At 43.1% G+C, this 19,096-nt stretch overlaps 1 protein-coding gene across 1 annotated transcript in view; it reads right to left on the reverse strand.

Moving 5' to 3' along the window:
• Window positions 1–19,096, reverse strand: part of LOC110520931 (nuclear receptor ROR-alpha A) — a 268,572-nt gene that overhangs the window by 204,629 nt on the left and 44,847 nt on the right. The window lies entirely within an intron of this gene.

Raw genomic sequence — 19,096 nt, forward strand, 5'->3', positions numbered from 1 at the left:
TTGCAGCCTCCGTTTAATTGCTTTCATATGGCTAATCCAAATTAACCATGCCCACAAAATAAGATATTCAATTTCATTTGGATGGCTGGTGATTCCACCAAATCTTTCCCTTTCCTTCAAAGTGTGTTTGCAATACCAATACATCTGAATGGCTAACTTTAATGTACCGAAAAATACTGCATTTTTAGTGAAGTTCTTTGCACAAGACAATATCATATTTGCCGAGGCACGAGTGCTGATTTTGAATGTGGTATTTTGAAGTTGTTTCGTGGCTTAGAGAAAAGTTGGAAAAAGTTCAATTAAACCAGATGCTCCATTGTGTAACTAACAGCAGCATTCTTACTCAAAGCCAACAGAGCAGAAATGACTGTGTAATATCAAAACAATGACAGAATAATCTTAATGCCATAATTCATGCAGTTCTCTTTACGTGTAAAGATTTATCTCAGCAGTAGTTGGTTTACATTTCCATAATCATAATCATGTGATGAAGGAGGAATTAGAGCATTCTTCATTAAAATATGTGCTTTCTCTCCTCTAGTGTCCCGAGTGGCGCAGCAGTCTAAGGTACTGTGTCTCAGTGCTAGAGGCATCACTACAGACCCTCGATTCCAGACTGTATCACAACCGGCCGTGACTGAGAGTCCCAGTGGGCGGCACACAATTGGCCCAGCATTGCCTGGGTTAGGGTTTGGCTGTGGTAGGCCTGTCATTGTAAATAAGAATATGTTCTTAACTGACTTGCCTAGTTAAATAAAGGTTAAATAAAAAAAATAAAAAGTCCTTCTGTACTCTAAAGCTGAAATGCAATTCGGATGTCTGTGTCTAGTACTGCATGTTAAAATAAATTACAAATTATATTTTACTCTAGCTTTGTACAGTGAATGTACAGGTAACTTCTTAAATAAAGGAAACAGCAACATAAGGTGTCTTAATAGGTTTTGGGCCACCGCAAGCCCCCAGAACAGCTTCAATGCACCATGGCATAGATTCTGTCTGGTGTCTGTAACTCTATTGGATGGATGCGACACCATTATTTCACGAGAAATTCCATCATTTGGTGTTTTGTTGATGGTGGTGGAAAAAATGTCTCAGGCACAGCTAGGGGTGTGGGGGTCATGAAGTTTTATTAGCCGGTGATTGTCAAGCAAATAACTGTCAGTCACATGGTAATTGACTGTTTATTAATATAAACACATTTAGCATTTCCTGGCTTCCACGCATAGCATACAAGCTAGTGATGCAGACCTTTGGAACATCTACATTGAAAAACATCTAATAAATCCATGTAGTATAGCCTACACCATCACAATAAATTCATTATTTATTTTAGACACGTCTAAAGAAACATAATATGAAGAAAATGTTGTCTATTTCAGAAAAACAGAATAGCATACTCTGAGTTGTTCTTATGTTAGGCCCTGATTTGGCTATGTTATATGGCTGTGGGCTACTCTAGTTAATTTAGCAGACAATATTTTTAGGATATTTTCTCCAAACGATTTGAGGGAGTGCACACATGCTGTGATGAGTTAACAAAGACACAGGTACTCCTATATGCTTAATTTAGAGTTATTTATGTAACTAGTTGTGATACAAATGTTGGGCTATATGTTGTTATGTTAATACATTCTAAGGCTGCATGATGCGACTGTAATGATGATGTGAAAAAAGTTGCATGAAAGGCATGAGCTCTGCTTTGTTTTTTTGCGCAGGCTGTACACACTTCATCAGTCTCTCATTCACAATTTGACAAGCATTTGATAATGCCTCAAATTTCCCGGCTGCATCCCCTTTGTGTGGTCGTAATAACCCCTAAAATCTCCAGTTTCCCTTACTGTGTTCAATTGAGTTGAGATCTAGTGACTGAGACACACACACATACACACCCTTTAAACCACCTATGCTCATTTGAGTCACTGAGATCCCTTCTTCTAGCTATAGTTGCCAAAATAATGGGCTGCTAGGCATTTTCATTCATGACCCTAGCAGGTTGGGATGTTAACTGTTTAATTAACTCAGGAACCACACCTGTGTGGAAGCACCTCTTTTCAATAAACTTTGTATCCCTCATTTACTCAAGTGTTTCCTTTATTTTGGCAGTTACCTGTACATTGTAATTATGGAATGTAGATTTGTAGATTTGTCATGAATACATTTTCAGCATATTCTTATCTAATTTAACAGTAAATGCCATGTTTTAAGATCACTGACCACTAAAACCTGGAACTGTGTGTATGTTGAGGAATACGAGGCGAGAGTGTTTTCAGCCGTGCTTTTCAGACCATGGACTGTACTGTAGCGATAGTGGGGGTCCTTTCTTCTCCTCATAGAGGGCTGGTGCTGTCACAGAGGGAGTGCTACTACTCCTCAAAAATGGACAGGGCCTTCAAGTCTGAAATTACCTCCTTTCTCCCACTCTTCTTTCTCTCTCTAAGTCTTATGTGTGATTCCCACCGGCTGCTGTCGATTTATGTGCTACAATATGTTGGTGGGGTTCATGCAAGCCTCATTTCACTGTACCAAAGTCTGTGCTGCCTTTTCAACCTGTACCACTTCCTGATGGAATTCCCTGGTGTTGGAACCCTGTGCATACTCAATGATAACACTCAATAGGATGGTATCCGTCATATTAGCCTGCGTCATTGTGACAGATAAAACCACCTCCAAATAATAATCAAACATTTTATATTGACTCTACTCTAAGATTCAAAGTGTGAAAGAGATAACAGAGAGAGCAAGGTGATCAGCAGAGTCATATCAGTGTCTCTTGGGTCGGTACTCGTTGGGCTCAATGCAGAAAGTGAGTGAGTGAGTGAGTGAGTGAGTGAGGAACTTATGAACTTCTATCTTCATCGTGACATGACTGGGACACCCCCCCCCCCCCCCACACACACCCCCATGACCTGACCTGGAAGTGGTAAGGTCTGTTCGGGTAGAGGAAGAGGAGGATGACCCACCAATGGGCCGGGGGTGCCAGGCTGAGGTGTGCCTAGTTCTGAGAGTGTGACTCAGTTTGTCATTTTGGGTTCAAGTCAGTACATGCTCTCCAGCAGCTGGCTCTACAGGAGCTGTTGCGCAACAGCAGGGAAAGTAGAAAGAGGGCCCAAGCTCCTGTCCAATCGTCTCAGTCAAATACATGGCTGAAGATCAGTTCACCATGGACCAGACTTATTAGAACATCTCACGGGGCCAATGAACAGGTCCTACCGCTGTAGATGGAAATTTGGGAGAGTAAGGTTCTCAAACTTCCCAAATTCTAATCCCTTGAAACAGCAGAAAAATCACACAGGAAATAACCAAGAAGGAGGCGTTTTAATAGCTTGCCTTCGTAGGCAGAATATCTCATGTACAGTATGTTGACATTTAATGGACAGTTAACACTGATATCTTTAACTACCCAACATTAACTCACCATATTTCATAGATGATACTGGTCTCAGCCAAAAAGGCTTATCTAGTGAGTTGGTACATTCGAGTAGCAGCAGCTGAAACCCATCTGCTCTAGCCAGCGAAAGATCGGGCTGCCTTAATAAGTAGGCAAACTGTCATTGAGGATTAATGCTCTACCTTAAACCTGAGTTCATAATAAATGGTCTGTTTACTTGTTCAAGGAGAGGCCATAGATAACAGCCCTCAAAACCCCTCCTCTAAGTGCTAAAAAGATACATTCTGGTTAAGTGGGGACCTGTCTGCTTTGTGGCCTCCTGTTCCCCAATCATTACTAACAAAACAATAGTTTTTATCCCATTTACTAATAGGAAAAGGTCAGATTACATTCAAATATGCACTGCTATGGACATGATGCTCCGACATGCTGGACAATGTCCCATCGGTGAACCTCAAGACAGGTTCAGAATCTAAATGGCGCATTGTTTGTAACTTATTTAATACATAATATTTCTGTTACCTTCTCTTATGACCGAAAAGAGCTTCTGAATAATAGAACAGCGAGAATTCAACCCGCCTCGACCATCCGTCCTATAAGCCAACGTACAATCGCTGGACAATAAGCTGGGTGAGCTCCGATTGATAATTATCCTACAAACAGGACATTAAAAACTGTAATACCTTATGTTCCACCGAGTCGTGGCTGAACGACGACATGGATAATATACAGTTGGCTGGGTTATCAATGCATCGGCAAGACAGAACAGCTACCTCCGGTGAGACGAGGGGTGGTGGTCTGTGTTTATTTGTCAATGGCAGCTGGAGCACGATCTCTAATATTAAGGAAGTCTCAAGGTTTTGCTCGCCTGAGGTAGAGAACCTCACGATAAGCTGTAGACCACACGATCTACAAAGAGAGTTTTCATCTATATTTGTGACCTGTTTCAGGAAACTAGGCGTATGTCGCAGGTCACTACTTCACAGGAGAGACGTTTGAATGTACACTTATTTTTTTTATATCAAAATGCGTTTTTTGGCAGAAATGCCATCTCGAACATGTGAACTTTCATGTGCCTTAATAACAAATGTGTATGTCATCTGAAAAATATGAATACAATTGTTAAATTACGAGCCTCGTTGCTTTAGCCACAGAAAAAGCGAGGAACCTTCCCGCTAGCCATGATTGGCTGAGATAATGAGTGGGCTGGACATGCCAAGAGATTAATTTGGATTGGTCTGCCATATAGCATGTTTCTGTCTATTGGAGCTGGTCAGTATGTCTAGGTAATCCTGTCAAACACAGCTTTTTTGTATCGCATAGTAAAACTGCATAAGTGCTGCTCTCCACTTTGAGTTTTGAAATCAGTGGAATTCGAGTATGATAGCTAAGGAGATGGATAGATGGCTTTCAATAGAATGTCACTGCAACAACTGTTGATAGACGTACTAGCTGGTAAATTCGCTCTGGCTATGTACTCCGACCACGGGTAGGATAGTCGAGCTAGCTTTCAATAGAATGTCACTGCAACAACTGTTAATAGATGTAATGTAAACTCACCCCATTCCGTAGAAATATGCGTAACCGCGACATTCAAACAAGGCTACAAAGAAAACTGGGACTGTAGCTACTGTGTTGACTTCAAAATCGGGGGTGTGAACTAGGTTTCTATTCAAGCGTTGATCGACATGGTAATGGCTCTATAGTATTGGAGAAAAGTTGAAAAAACGGACCCTCCGTTACATCGTGGCGTGTCATGTCGTAACGTACAGCACGCATAAAGCAACTATTTCTGTCTTACAATCTCTCTCCACCAGATGTAGCACTTCTCTCATCATTTAAAAACAAGAAATGGACAGTGACGGGGGTAAAGGGGGGATACCTAGTCATTTTTTTGCGTCATCATTGCATGCGATCATCATTCTCAAAGCCTCCGTTTCACTTCTAAGATCACTTTATCACCGCCCTAAAAACCCGATTCAAATTCGACACAAGCCTTCAAATAGGTATGTAATGACACATTTTATAAATTCTTTATAGAGTTTTATTTACATTTTAGAGGCGATACGGTGATAAGTTGGACAGATCGAGTGAAAAAAAGCAGTTTTCCCAAACGACATCTCTCCTCCTCACTATCACGCATTAGTTTCGCTTCCCCACCCGCCATTTTTAAAAAGACCCGACGGGGCTCATTGCCTACTTGAATTATGCAGAAACGGGCAGCGTTTAGGTCATGTAATTTATTTTGTTGGAAAGGGGAGAAATGGTGCTTTACAATGGTATTGACATTACAGTTGATCTGGAAGTATTACGTTTTTGGGGCGCAAAAATAAGGGCAATTGTACAGACCAAGGTGATGTACGAGTTTACGTTACTAGCTGGTAAATTCGCTCTGGCTATGTACTCCGACCACGGGTAAGATAGTCTAGCTAGCTCTCAATAGAATGTCACTGCAACAACTGTTGATAGACGTACCAGCTGGTAAATTCGCTCTGGCTATGTACTCCGACCATGGGTAAGATAGTCTAGCTAGCTACATTTTAAAATATGTACTGCTAGTTAGGTAACGTTAGCTATCTGGCTCGCTAGCTAACATTACGTGTATAACCTTATTATTCGTATCTCAGAGTTGTTGCTTGGCTAGTTATAGCCTAATGTTAGCTAGCTAACATTGAACATGGTTGGTTAGCTACCTGCAGATTCATGCAAGGTAGCAATGTCATGAGTTTTGTATTACAGTTCATTGTTTAGCTAGCTAGCTAAACAATGAACCAAATATTCTACTATGCAAGTAACCATTTCGGGTGCGTTCATAAATTCAGTCTGGCCATCTACTCCGATGAGCACTCTTGTCTGAGTGTGTCAGAGAGCAGAATAAGTGATGAATTTACGAACGCTCCACACCCGTTGAATATGGCCGGTGTCAGTAAATGTTGGCAAAAAAGCATAATTCAATTGTTGCCAGCAGTACAGTTACAGTCACCAACATTCTGGGTAACATGAAATCAGCCTAACCAGCTCTGCTAGGGCAGATGGGATGTTCTCTCATTTGTGTCTGGAAGTAGCTAGCAAGCTAACCAATGTTAGCCGTTGTGAGGTCAGAAAATTTGGATCAACCCTACTCACTGGCCAGAGCCTCCAGTGTGTGCTCTGAACGCTCCGAGAGCGAAAGGCTCTGAATTAACGAACTGGCAATCTAACAGCACAGCTGCAGTCATCAAAGCTCTGGATACAATAACAGCCTAACCAGCTCTGCTAGAGCGACTAATGTTCAGTGAGCTATTCACTCATTTGTGTCTGGAAGTAGCTAAAAAGTTAGCTTGGATGCTTGGCTGCTGTTGTTAGTACCGAAAGCTCGGATCAACCCTTAAAGCTAAAAACGTAATAGTGTGTGAACGATTCTGGATGGGTGTAGATAAAGAAGGGCTCTCCAGTCGTAGTACCAAAAAATATTCAAAGGCCATTTTCTCAAAAGTGAGTTTAACAGTTTATCAACTTTCAAAGCAGAATTACTTTCCCATTGTTCATCAACTGTAGTGTATGATATACCATTTTGTAGCTCTGAGTTTCTACTTTTATCCAATGTAAAAAACACAGGCAACATCCGCACCGAGCTAAATGCTTTCAAGGATAGGGACACTAATCCAGACCCTTATAAGAAATCCCGATGTGCCCTCAGACGAACCATCAAACAGGTAAAGCGTCAATACAGGACTAAGATTGAATCCTACTAAACCAGCTCTGAAGCTCGTTGGATGTAGTAGGGATGGCAAACTAATATGGACTACAAAGTGAAACCCAGCCGCGAGCTGCCCAGTGACGCAAGCCTACCAGATGAGCAAAATGCCTTTTATGGTCGCTTTGACCAACACTGAAGCATGCATGAGAGCACCAGCTGTTCCGGGCGACTGTGTGATCATGCCCTCTGTATCCGATGTAAGTAAGACCTTTAATAAACAGGTCAGCATTCACAAGGAAACAGGGCCAGACAAATTACCAGGACATGTACTCAGAGCATGCGCGGAGCAACTGGCAAGTGTCTTCACTAATATTTTCAACCTCCCCCTGACCGAGTCTGTAATACCTACATGTTTTAAGCAGACCACCATAGTTCCTGTGCCAAAGAACACCAAGGTAACCTGCCTAAATGAATACAGCCCTGTGGCACTCACGTCTGTAGCCATGAAGTGCTTGAAAGGCATACCGTGGCCAAGCACGAGTCCAACACCATCATTAAGTTTGCTGATTACACAACAGTGGTTGACCTGATCACCGACAACAATGAGACAGCCTATAGGGAGGAGGTCAGAGACCTGGCAGTGTGGTGCCAGGACAACAATCTCTCCCTCAATGTGAGCAAGACAAAGGAGCTGATCATGGACTACAGGAAAAGGAGGGCCGGACACACCCCCATTAACATCAACAGGGCTGCAGTGGAGCGGGCCGAGAGCTTCAAGTTCCTTGGTGTCCACATCACCAACAAACTATCATGGTCCAAACATCCAAAGACAGTAGTGAAGAGGGCACGACAATGCCTTTTCTCCCTCAGGATACTGAAAATATGTGGCATGGGTCCCCAGATCCTCAAAAGGTTCTACAGCTGCACCTTCGAGAGCATGCTGACTGGTTGCATCACCGCCTGGTATGGCAACTGCTCGGCATCCAACCTCAAGGCGCGACAGAGGGTAATGCGTACGGCCCGGTACATCACTGGGGCCAAGCTTCCTGCCATCCAGAACGTCTATACTAGGCTTGTCAGAGGAAGGCCCAAAAAAATGTCAAAGATTCCAGCCACCCAGACTGTTCTCTCTGCTACCGCACAGCAAGTGGTACCGAAGCGCTAAGTCTAGGTCCAAAAGACTCCTTAACAGCTTTACCTACAAGCCATAAGACTGCTGAACAATTAATCAAATGGCCACCGGACTATTTGCATTGACCACCCCCCTTTTTTTATTTTACACTGCTGCTACTCACTGTTTATTATCTGTGCATAGTCACTTTAGCCCTACCTACATGTACATATTACTTCAATTACCTCGACTAACCTGTACCCCCGCACATTGACTCGGTACAAATTGTACTCCCACATATTGACCCATTGTACAGTATATAGCTCATTATTGATATTTTATTGTGTTACATTTTTTTTACTTTAGTTTATTTAGTCAATAATTTCCTAACTCCTAAAATTGCATTGGTTAATGCATTGGTTAAGGGCTTGTAAGTAAGAATTTCACAATAAGGTTGTATTCCTGTTGTATTCGGCGCAAATACAATTTGATTTGAAGATGATAAAGACATCAAGATGAAAAAAATAATACTCTAGTTTGTAGTTGTCTATTGGCGCATTTCCATACAGAATTTACCCCAGTGTTTTTCCCAAAAGGCTCAGACTTTTCTGTCCATCTACGTAGGCCAGCACCCATGTCTCACTGGGCCATGGATCCGGCGGACCTACTCTCACCTGGGGCTAAAGCCATACCACTGGTACTGGAACTTTAACACCTTCTCACAAAGCAAGTGTTTTTGATTATGCAGAGCTTGTTGATTCTTCTGTTCATAAATTCTCACTGTCAGCCCTTGCTATGGAAACAGAGTTTTCCTAGCATAACACAAGGGTGCATACACTATACACTAGCTACAGTCGAAAAGCAGCATGTGTCCATCCATTCTAACATCAAACTGAAAATCTAAAACATATGTGTAACATACTCTACCATACTACAGTGGGGAGAACAAGTATTTGATACACTGCCAATTTTTGCAGGTTTTCCTACTTACAAAGCACGTAGAGGTCTGTAATTTTTATCATAGGTACACTTCAACTGTGAGAGACGGAATCTAAAACAAAAATCCAGAAAATCACATTGTATGATTTTTAAGTAATTAATTTGCATTTTATGGCATGACATAAGTATTTGATCACCTACCAACCAGTAAGAATTCCGGCTCTCACAGACCTGTTAGTTTTTCTTTAAGAAGCCCCCCTGTTCTCCACTCATTACCTGTATTAACTGCACCTGTTTGAACTCGTTACCTGTATAAAAGACACCTGTCCACACACTCAATCAAACAGACTCCAACCTCTCCACAATGGCCAAGACCAGAGAGCTGTGTAAGGACATCAGGAATACAATTCTAGACCTGCACAAGGCAGGAATGGGCTACAGGACAATAGGCAAGCAGCTTGGTGAGAAGGCAACAACTGTTGGCACAATTATTAGAAAATGGAAGAAGTTCAAGATGACGGTCAATCACCCTCGGTCTGGGGCTCCATGCAAGTTTCAGCTCGAGGGACATCAATGATCATGAGGAAGGTGAGGGATCAGCCCAGAACTACACGGCAGGACCTGGTCAATGACCTGAAGAGAGCTGGGATCACAGTCTCAAAGAAAACCATTAGTAACACACTACGCCGTCATGGATTAAAATCCTGCAGCGCACGCAAGGTCCCCCTGCTCAAGCCAGCGCATGTCCAGGCCCATCTGAAGTTTGCCAATGACCATCTGGATGATCCAGAGGAGGAATGGGAGAAGGTCATGTGGTCTGATGAGACAAAAATAGAGCTTTTTGGTCTGAACTCCACTCGCCGTGTTTGGAGGATGAAGAAGGATGAGTACAGCCCCAAGAACACCATCCCAACCGTGAAGCATGGAGGTGGAGACATCATTCTTTGGGGATGCTTTTCTGCAAAGGGGACAGGACAACTGCGCCATATTGAGGGGAGGATGGATGGGGCCATGTATCGCAAGATCTTGGCCAACAACCTCCCTTCCTCAGTAAGAGCATTGAAGATGGGTCGTGGCTGGGTCTTCCAGCATGACAACGACCTGAAACACACAGCCAGGGCAACTAAGGAGTGGCTCCGTGAGAAGCATCTCAAGGTCCTGGAGTGGCCTAGCCAGTCTCCAGACCTGAAGCCAATAGAAAATCTTTGGAGGGAGCTGAAAGTCTGTATTGCCCGGTGACAGTCTGTATGGAGGAGTGGGCCAAAATCCTTGCAGCAGTGTGTGAAAACCTGGTCAAGACCTACAGGAAACGTATGATCTCTGTAATTGCAAACAAAGGTTTCTGTACCACATATTAAGTTCTGCTTTTCTGATGTATCAAATACTTATGTCATGCAATAAAATGTAAATGAATTACTTAAAAATTATACAATGTGATTTTCTGGATTTTTGTTTTAGATTCCGTCTCTCACAGTTGAAGTGTACCTATGATAAAAAATGTATATCTGATCCAGTGCCCTGTTGACGCCTTTTAAGAAAATCATACCAAAGGTTTGCGCAGAAACCCGAAGACGGCTTCAATACTGGCGACATGCATGCCCTCTCAGCTGCTGATGCATGCAAGAAAATGTCGGAAAGAAACCCCTGAGAAGGAGTCAAAGAAATGTCTTAATCTACCCCCTTTCTCTGCGGTGCTCCTGGAGGGCTGCATTAGCCCACGGTGGGGATTTAACTAATGAGCCTCTCTCCACTGGGGGCATCCCAAGACAGGCTTTCTCCTACAATTGGTTCCAAAGGGCTTAAACAATTGGTCGCAGCACAGCTCTTATCTGATTATAGTGTGATAGAATCAATAGGTATCAATAGGTATTGTATAGGTTCTAAAATATTTTTATTATCCAATACCTATATATGATCTACCCTCTTGTTCGGGTAACAACAGCAACAACAACAAAATCATATCTGATGGTTTAATATTTGAGCTAAACAATAGCTCAGTGTTCTTTACTAAATAAAACAGTCAATAAAAAAAGAGCAAAAAGAATGTAAAAAAAAATGTTTTTATTGTAGAGGTGATTGCTCTTAAATGGCACTGAAATATTTCGCTAACATGCCTAACTAACATTCCAGACTAGCATTTATTTTGTAGCAAAATGGGCTCCAATTCTTCAGGATACTTACTGTAGCTTCTCTACGCAGGTCCAAATATGCATACAAAACCTGCTGTAATCCTTCCAATGTGTAGGCATAGGATTCTCCTCGCTGTTCTTGTAACACGTACAGCTGACAAAGAGTTTATCACCTTGGATTACTGCCCGGCTTTAAAGGTGTTTTTCCACATGAAAATTGTATTTATGATACAGCATCAAAGAGCAGGGTGTGGTATCTTACAAATCTCTCTCTCTTCCTAAATCTCCCTCGTTGTTATACCGTGACATGACTGAGTGGTTTTCATCAGCAGAGCTTGGATTACTGTAGTACTGACTGGCTACACTTAGAAAAAAGGTGCTATCTAGAACTTAGAAGGGTTCTTCATAGGAGAACACTGAATAACCCTTTCTGGTTCCATGTTGAACCCGTTTGGTTCCAAGTAGAACCATTTTGGCTTCCATGTAAAACCCTTTCCCTAGAACGTTTGTACATGAAGCACAAAAGGGTTCTACCTGGAACCAAAAATGGTTTTACCTTGAACCAAAAAGGGTTCTCCTATGAGGTTAGCCGAAGAACCTTTTAGGAGTGCATAGAGTTCATGTCAATACTCCATACCACCCATCCACGCCGTATGTTGAAAGAACATACGTATCATCATCTACCTTACATCTACCGAACACATTTATTACGTAATCAAGAGTGGGAATCCACTAATATGCATTCAATCTGTGATGCAAAAAAATGTGAATTCATCTGAGACAGCGAGCTTGTCATCATTGAGCAATTACTGTACAAGTCGGCCAAGTCTCTAAAAGTTACATGGGTGTGTACCTCGACAAAGACGTCCGATTCAATAGCAACTGGCTGTGTTTTCCTGACAACCATTCATAAATAAACCACTTGAACACAGAGTCACTCATACAGGACGTAGACTGGAGCTGTGGACCTACTCCATTAAAAAGGTGCGGTACTGTACCATTCAGGCAAGAAGAGCAAGTAGTTAGAGTCAGACTCCTTGAGCAGAGTGAGTCTAGCTTCAGTCAAAAGGCACTGAGAACTGTCTCCTCAACAAACTCCTATTCCTGGACAAACTTTTCTCAAAAATATTATAATTTCTCCTCATCTGTTCTGAGAATTTCTTATTCTTGGAAATGCGCCCATGGGTTGTCCATTAGCAATGCTGAGAGGAAAATATCACCCTGAGCTGCTAATTCTCAGAGGTTTATCTGCTGGCATAAATCATTAAGACAGATGCTCCTCTGAGATGGTCAGAAGGTGCTCATATACATCTCGCACCAAAATGCATTTGATTTCACTTGCTCTCTGCTCCATCTTTATCAACATGCATAATTCGCTGGGTTATGCTAAAACTTAACCCCTTGTTGTGATGAATTGCATCGTTCTCGGCTGGATCTACAATGTGGTGCACTCAGTGATGGCTGATGTCTGATGAAATAGGACATTGTTTATTCAAATATGCACCATTAATCCTGAGATTGTTAAACAAACCAAGTTAATTCTGTCTAGTTCATGTGGTTAGGTGAGCTTTACATCTGAGGCAGACTGAGTGATGCATGGAGTATCCATTTTGAGGGAGCCATTGTTCTCATGTTAATCCAGGCTCAGCTCTGTAACCAACAAGCACACAGTAGATTTCAATGCACCAAGAGAACCAGCTCGTTCCCTTCTTTACTTTTTTCAACCAAATATCATCAACAGGCAGAGAAAGTAGGTCTGCGATTGAAATATGAGCTGTGTCTGAAGAAATGCATTGTGACTAGCCAATTAAATGTGGTATTTTCCCTCCTCCTTTCGGCACGCTCTCGTCTGCTGCCAGGAGGCATGCGGAGGCAACGCTGTGACTCTAGTGTCGTAGAGTACATCAAAGACAGGGGGCCTGTGAGAGGCCTGCTCTACCTTTGAACATGGAATGGGATTGGAGGAAGCGCATGCTCTCTGCAGGCAAGGCTCAGGCTGATCAGAGGCTACCCAGCGCTGCTACTGCAGCAGGCACAGGCACAAACACTCATACTACAGCCACTTTCAAAAGCCCTGTCTACCCACCACTGTTAGCCTGCACACTGAGAGAGCACACACTCCATGACAGAGGGAAACTGATTCTGCAAGTTGAAGAACAGTCCTGCAGAGATAGGGTAACTCTCACAATGGAATAAAGCTCCTGCTTCCACAGATAGTCTCCATAGCATCCTAAGTAATGTGTGTCCCTCAATGGCATGCCAATGTGTGGAAATATGTCCAGTAGACCATCACTCAGACAAAGGTACTGCAATAGTGGTGTCAGTCAAATTAGAGAAGTAACATGTCGTGAGCTTTATATCCAGTAGACGCCTCATGCACACCTGTGTGGCTGCATTGGTGTGCAGAGATAAAGCCAGCTAGCTCTGACCTGTGGCCCAAAGCTTCATTCAATTAAAACTAGCTTTGTTTTTTTTGTTCATTCTTTCTTCCACACAAAATATGAATTACATTATTTATAGTTCACAGTCTCCCAGTGAATTGTTCAGCAGTGGAGGATTTGACAGGCAGGGGCCCAGCTGAAGCCTGGGAGATGAACACAGGATTGGTGTGTGTGTGTGTGGGGGGGGGGGGGGGGGTCTAATGTGTTTGTACTGTCACTGTACTGTGAAGCCCAGATGGGACCCCCATGCGTTGCCTGCTCTGCATTGCACTGAGCACCACCTTCCCCTTTGTCCACCTCATACTGTGTCATCCTACCCCAGCAACCCTCCACATTGTTTTCTTATAGCATATGACCAACTTTTCCTCTCTTTGTGGAATACAGGAATCTTTTATTTAATCTTCAAGTAAATGTACACTCACTGGCCAGTGTATTAGGTACACCCATGTAGTATCAGGTCAGACCCCCCTTTGCCTCCAGAACAGCCTGAATTCATCAGGGCATGGATACAAGGAGTCAGAAACGTTCCACAGGGATGTTGGTCCATGCTGACACAATGGTATCACACAGTTGCTGCAGATTGGACGGCGTACATTCATGCTGCGAACAGCTCGTTCTATCACATCCCAAAGATGCTCTATTGGGTTGGGGTCTGGAGAATGCGCAGGCCACTCAAGTAAACTGAACTCGCTATCATATTCCAGGCAATGTTTTCCCACTCTTCAATTGTCCATTGTTGGTGATCGCGTTTCCACTGGAATCACTTCTTCTTGTTTTTAGCTGAAAAGAATGAAACCCGGTGTGGTCGTGTGCTGCAATAGCCCAAGACTGATGGTTTGTGCATTCTAAGATGCAGTTCTGCACACCGCTGTTGTACTGTGCCATTATTTGTCTGTTTGTGGCCCGCCTGTTAGCTTGCACGATTCTTGCCATTCTCCATCGACCTCTCTCATCAACTAGCTATTTTCGCCCACAGGACTGCCACTGTCTGGATGTTTTTTGTTTGTCGCGCCATTCTCTGTAAACCCGAGACACTGTCGTGCGTGAAAATCCCTGGAGGGTTGCCGTTTTTGAGATACTGGATGCTTCGCGCCAGCAACCGACGATTACACCATGCTCAAAGTCACTTAGGTCACTCGTTTTGCCCATTCTAACGTTAATTCGAACAGTAACTGAATGCCTTGATGCCTGTCTGCCTGCTTTATATAGCAAGCCATGGCAACGTGACTCACTGCCTGTAGGAGCAATCCATTTTCGTGAATGCGGTGGTCTACCTAATAAACTGTCCATTGAGTGTATATTTCAATGATCAGTTTGGTTGGATGGTGTTTCCACACTAATTTACAATTATAAACTTGTTTCACCATGTTTTATAGCCAGTGGCAAAGAAGAATATCAAATTATTATTGGGTAATTTTCATCTAGAAAATTATCTGACAAAAAAGTATGTGGGTGAGACAGTTTGTTACCACAGATGATCAGGTTAACCAGAGAGAAAAAACACGAGCTGGCAATTTGCTAGCTTCGTAATCTCTCAACTCCCTACATCTGTGTAACAAATGCAGTGTGGAATCCCCATCTTAAAATAAAAGGACCATATTCTGTCTGCATCCCTCCATTATGTTAATGTGCCTTTACTAAATCAGTGAGGGGCAGCAGCAGCAAGGGGCCCTACGGGGTAGCTAGGTCTACCGCCACACACGCACATACACACACACACACACACACACACACACACACAATCTACTACCACACACACACCATCTACTACCACACACACACACACAAACACCATCCACTACCACACACACACCATCTACTACCACACACACACACACACACACACACACACACACACACACACACACACACACACACACACACACACACACACACACACACACACACACACACACACACACACACACACACACACACACACACACACACACACACACACGTTATTGGAAACAAGAAACATATAAGCATAATGACAGTCAACACCAGGAGGTAGTGAGAGGCCTCTGTCGACTACGCTCATGATTACAATATGTCACTAAACAGGTGGGACTCTGCCCTACGCTTTTTTTTCTATGTGTAGAGCAATGTATGATTTTGTTAAAGTTAGTTCACTGCTTTGTTTATAACTAAATAACACAATTTAATGTGTGGCAGAAGGTTTCAAAACACAGCATTATTACAATTGATCACAGATAAAGGCAGTCTCATTAGTATTGACTGCTATAGTTCCTAAGAAGGCCTGCCAGAGTGAGGAAACCGAGAAGGATTCCAAGCCCTTCAATGTGCAAGCCACTAAAAAATGCTAATGCCAGAGACAAAGCAGCTCGCTGACAGGATTTCGATATGGGGGTTGTTAAAAGTCAGAGAGGGAAAGCCGGATGCATCACTGCTCTAATCCCACCTGCCTATCTCATGCACTGGGGGAGAGGAGAGCCAGGCTGGCCCTCAGGAAGTTCAATATCTGCATCTGCTTGACCACATCTTGGCCCCCTACATGAGCAGCGGAGCCTCTGTGGCAGCCAGGCTGGCAGCAATGTGCCGGTGCCGGGGCCAGGGGAGAGCATTATTAAACCAGCCTCTCCAGGCAGGCTTCACACGCAGAAGCACTCCACTGAAAGATTCTTAAGGCATGGAGACTGGCCCCAGCCTCTGATCCACGTGCAGGCCATCCAACTGAGACAGAACCCCCATCTGCTCTCTGAACAGGGGTGTCTGTGACGAGACCTCTCCCCCTGACTGCCAGGGGCACTGGGGCAATGGAGTCTTGGATGGTCTACTTCTAGGGGGTTGAAGGTAGGTGGCCATGCTGAGGTCTTGGAGGGGGATTGTGGAGGTGAAGGCAGCCAGGCAGGCAGGGTTTCCTTTGACATGCAGTGTTTATTTCTCAGTGGCGAACAGAGGGCTGCTTGTGCCTCCGGAAAAGTAATCATGGGGCTGATGTGTGTATTGGAGAGCAGTTGGGCCAGACCACATTGCAGCAGTACAGCAGTGGACAAGTGGTACAGTACAGTAGGCATCGGGCAATTCCACAATAAAGGAATAATGTGGAGACTCACTTTAAAATAGATGCCAAACAAAAAACATTGATTTCAACATTGAACAAACCATACTACTCCATGCACAATGACTAGTTTGAACAATTTACACAGTTAAAAAACTACATTTACTGGAAAAACTTGGCAGATGCAAAGTTTGGTAAGAGAATTACAGTAAAATCTCCCTCCGCTTTATTCTGTAACCAAAAGTTGTATCTGCACAGTTCTTCCTGTAAATGTGTTTTTGTAAATTGTTAAAAGTAGTCCTTTTTGGGTGGTATGCATTTTAAAGTGATAAATCAGTCTCAGCATAATTCCGTTACCATGGAATTGCCCCTACTGCTAATGTTGGAAATATTTTGGGTTGAACAAAGAAGGATGTTTTGATAGCTAGGGTGCCCATGTGCCATGTTGATAACACAAAGTTCAAAAACTTTACTTGGCAGCAACACTAATCAGTAGTGAATTATCCATACACAACACAACCTTTTACATTCTGTTTTCTGAGCCCTCTGCAATTGTTTTCCACTGCTATCCCTCCATGACATAGGTAGTGTGAATTTCATTTTCATTTCACTTTCATTTCACACCTAATACCATCTGGGTTCTCATTGATTCTAATTAGCATGATTTACCTGCACATGTGAATAAACATGCCAGACTTGTGCAATTATGGCATGACTCATAGACTAGAGAAAACTACTGAAATCCCCTCCCCCTTCAAAGCAGCGTTGACTTTGTGTCTACCATACAGTATTTCTGCTGGGTCTCCTTTCCGTTCGGCTGCAATAGCGTCATCATCCTATTAAGGGGAAACAGCATTCCTCCTCGCAGTGAAGACATGTCTGAGCTCAGCCATAAACACCTCTAAGAGAGGACAACAACGATGTAACATTTCTATCCGGAGGTTAAACGTAGGGAGAGATACACATTCATATTATGCCTAACTCAATAGTGTTTGCAAAGGCAAATCGTTTTTGCATTTGTATGTGCCATTCTTTGTTAAGAGTGTGTGGCTTGTATTCCTGTGTAACTAAGTGTCTGCACAGTTCTTACACATCTGCACAGACTGACAGGCAGACTGATTCACTGTCTGGCCAGAGGCTACTGCAGCGCCTCCGAGAAGAGGAGTGAGGCAGAGGCCAGGCCAGGGAGGGTGAGGTGAGACATGGCCACAGCCTCTCCAATACCTTTGAACCACTGCTCTCCTTTAAGAACCCAGTACTGCACAGACAGAGCAGGGCTCTGTTAATGTGAGCACTTCCAGAGGCAATCCATCTAAGACACCAATTACTCAGAGTTTTAAAGTCTCTAATTAAGGCCCTTCAGTCTGAATATGTTATTGCCACTTTGGATTCCGAAATGAAGACAGCATGCTCCAGCGTTTCCCCTAGGATTTTTTTCAGCAGAAGAGGTAAGGGAAGTGTGGTGGCAACAGTGGGCCGCCACTGCTAAATGAATACAGGGGAAACACTGTTTCAGAAGCAGTGCAGCAATGTTGCTTGCTCTGAGTGGTGTTAATAGCAGGATTGGCTGTAGTGCCTCTCAGGCTTTGGTTGGAAGAGAGTCCTCTTTCTAGACCACCTCTTCCTGGAGTGATAATCCTGCTTTTGTTACAGTGACTTATTACAATGCTAGTGGTAAACTTTGCATTTAACCACAGGCCCTGCTTGATGGGAGAAAAAAAGTCTCCCCCAGGAAATTGCCTATAATTTGTTGAGAATTATCACTATTTAGTTAAGCTGAAAAATACACATGGACAAGCATGTAAAATGAATATTAATGTGCAGTATGTGCATTACTGATTGAGTAGTTTTACATTTCCACTACTTCGTAATCTGATATTTACTTCAGGGAATGTCATTTCAAATTTTAAAAATAAACTTTTGCTCTTTTTACATTTCACATTTTTGGAAGGTGAAAGACTGTGTTTAATATTCTATCTAGCTACATGCCTTGCGTTCGTTGACATGTAGGATAGCCAATATATAACTAAAATCAGAAAGTGAAGATGAGATGGAAGGTTGACTAGGAGAGATACATCAGAATGATTCAAGATTCTTGAAAATCAGAGCACTGATGAATTTCGTGGGACTTGAATTTCAATGCATGTCTAGAGCAGACTGAGATGAGTCCATGAGATCTCTAGTGCTCTGGTGTGGGTCACACTGAGATTTCCACAGCTCCACATCCAAAAACAGCCACTAGACTCTCATTAGGCTCCCCATGTTGGAGAACATGAATAATGCAGTATACTCAGAACACTGGCCAGCGTCTGTACATTCACCACTGTGTTTGATCTTGTCAAGTTTATCTCACATTTTTGCATTTATTCTGTGGCGTTTAACTAAGC

Source organism: Oncorhynchus mykiss, chromosome 1 (genome assembly GCF_057628025.1).
Source record: "Oncorhynchus mykiss isolate SJ-2025 chromosome 1, ASM5762802v1, whole genome shotgun sequence".
Lineage (NCBI taxonomy): Eukaryota > Metazoa > Chordata > Actinopteri > Salmoniformes > Salmonidae > Oncorhynchus > Oncorhynchus mykiss.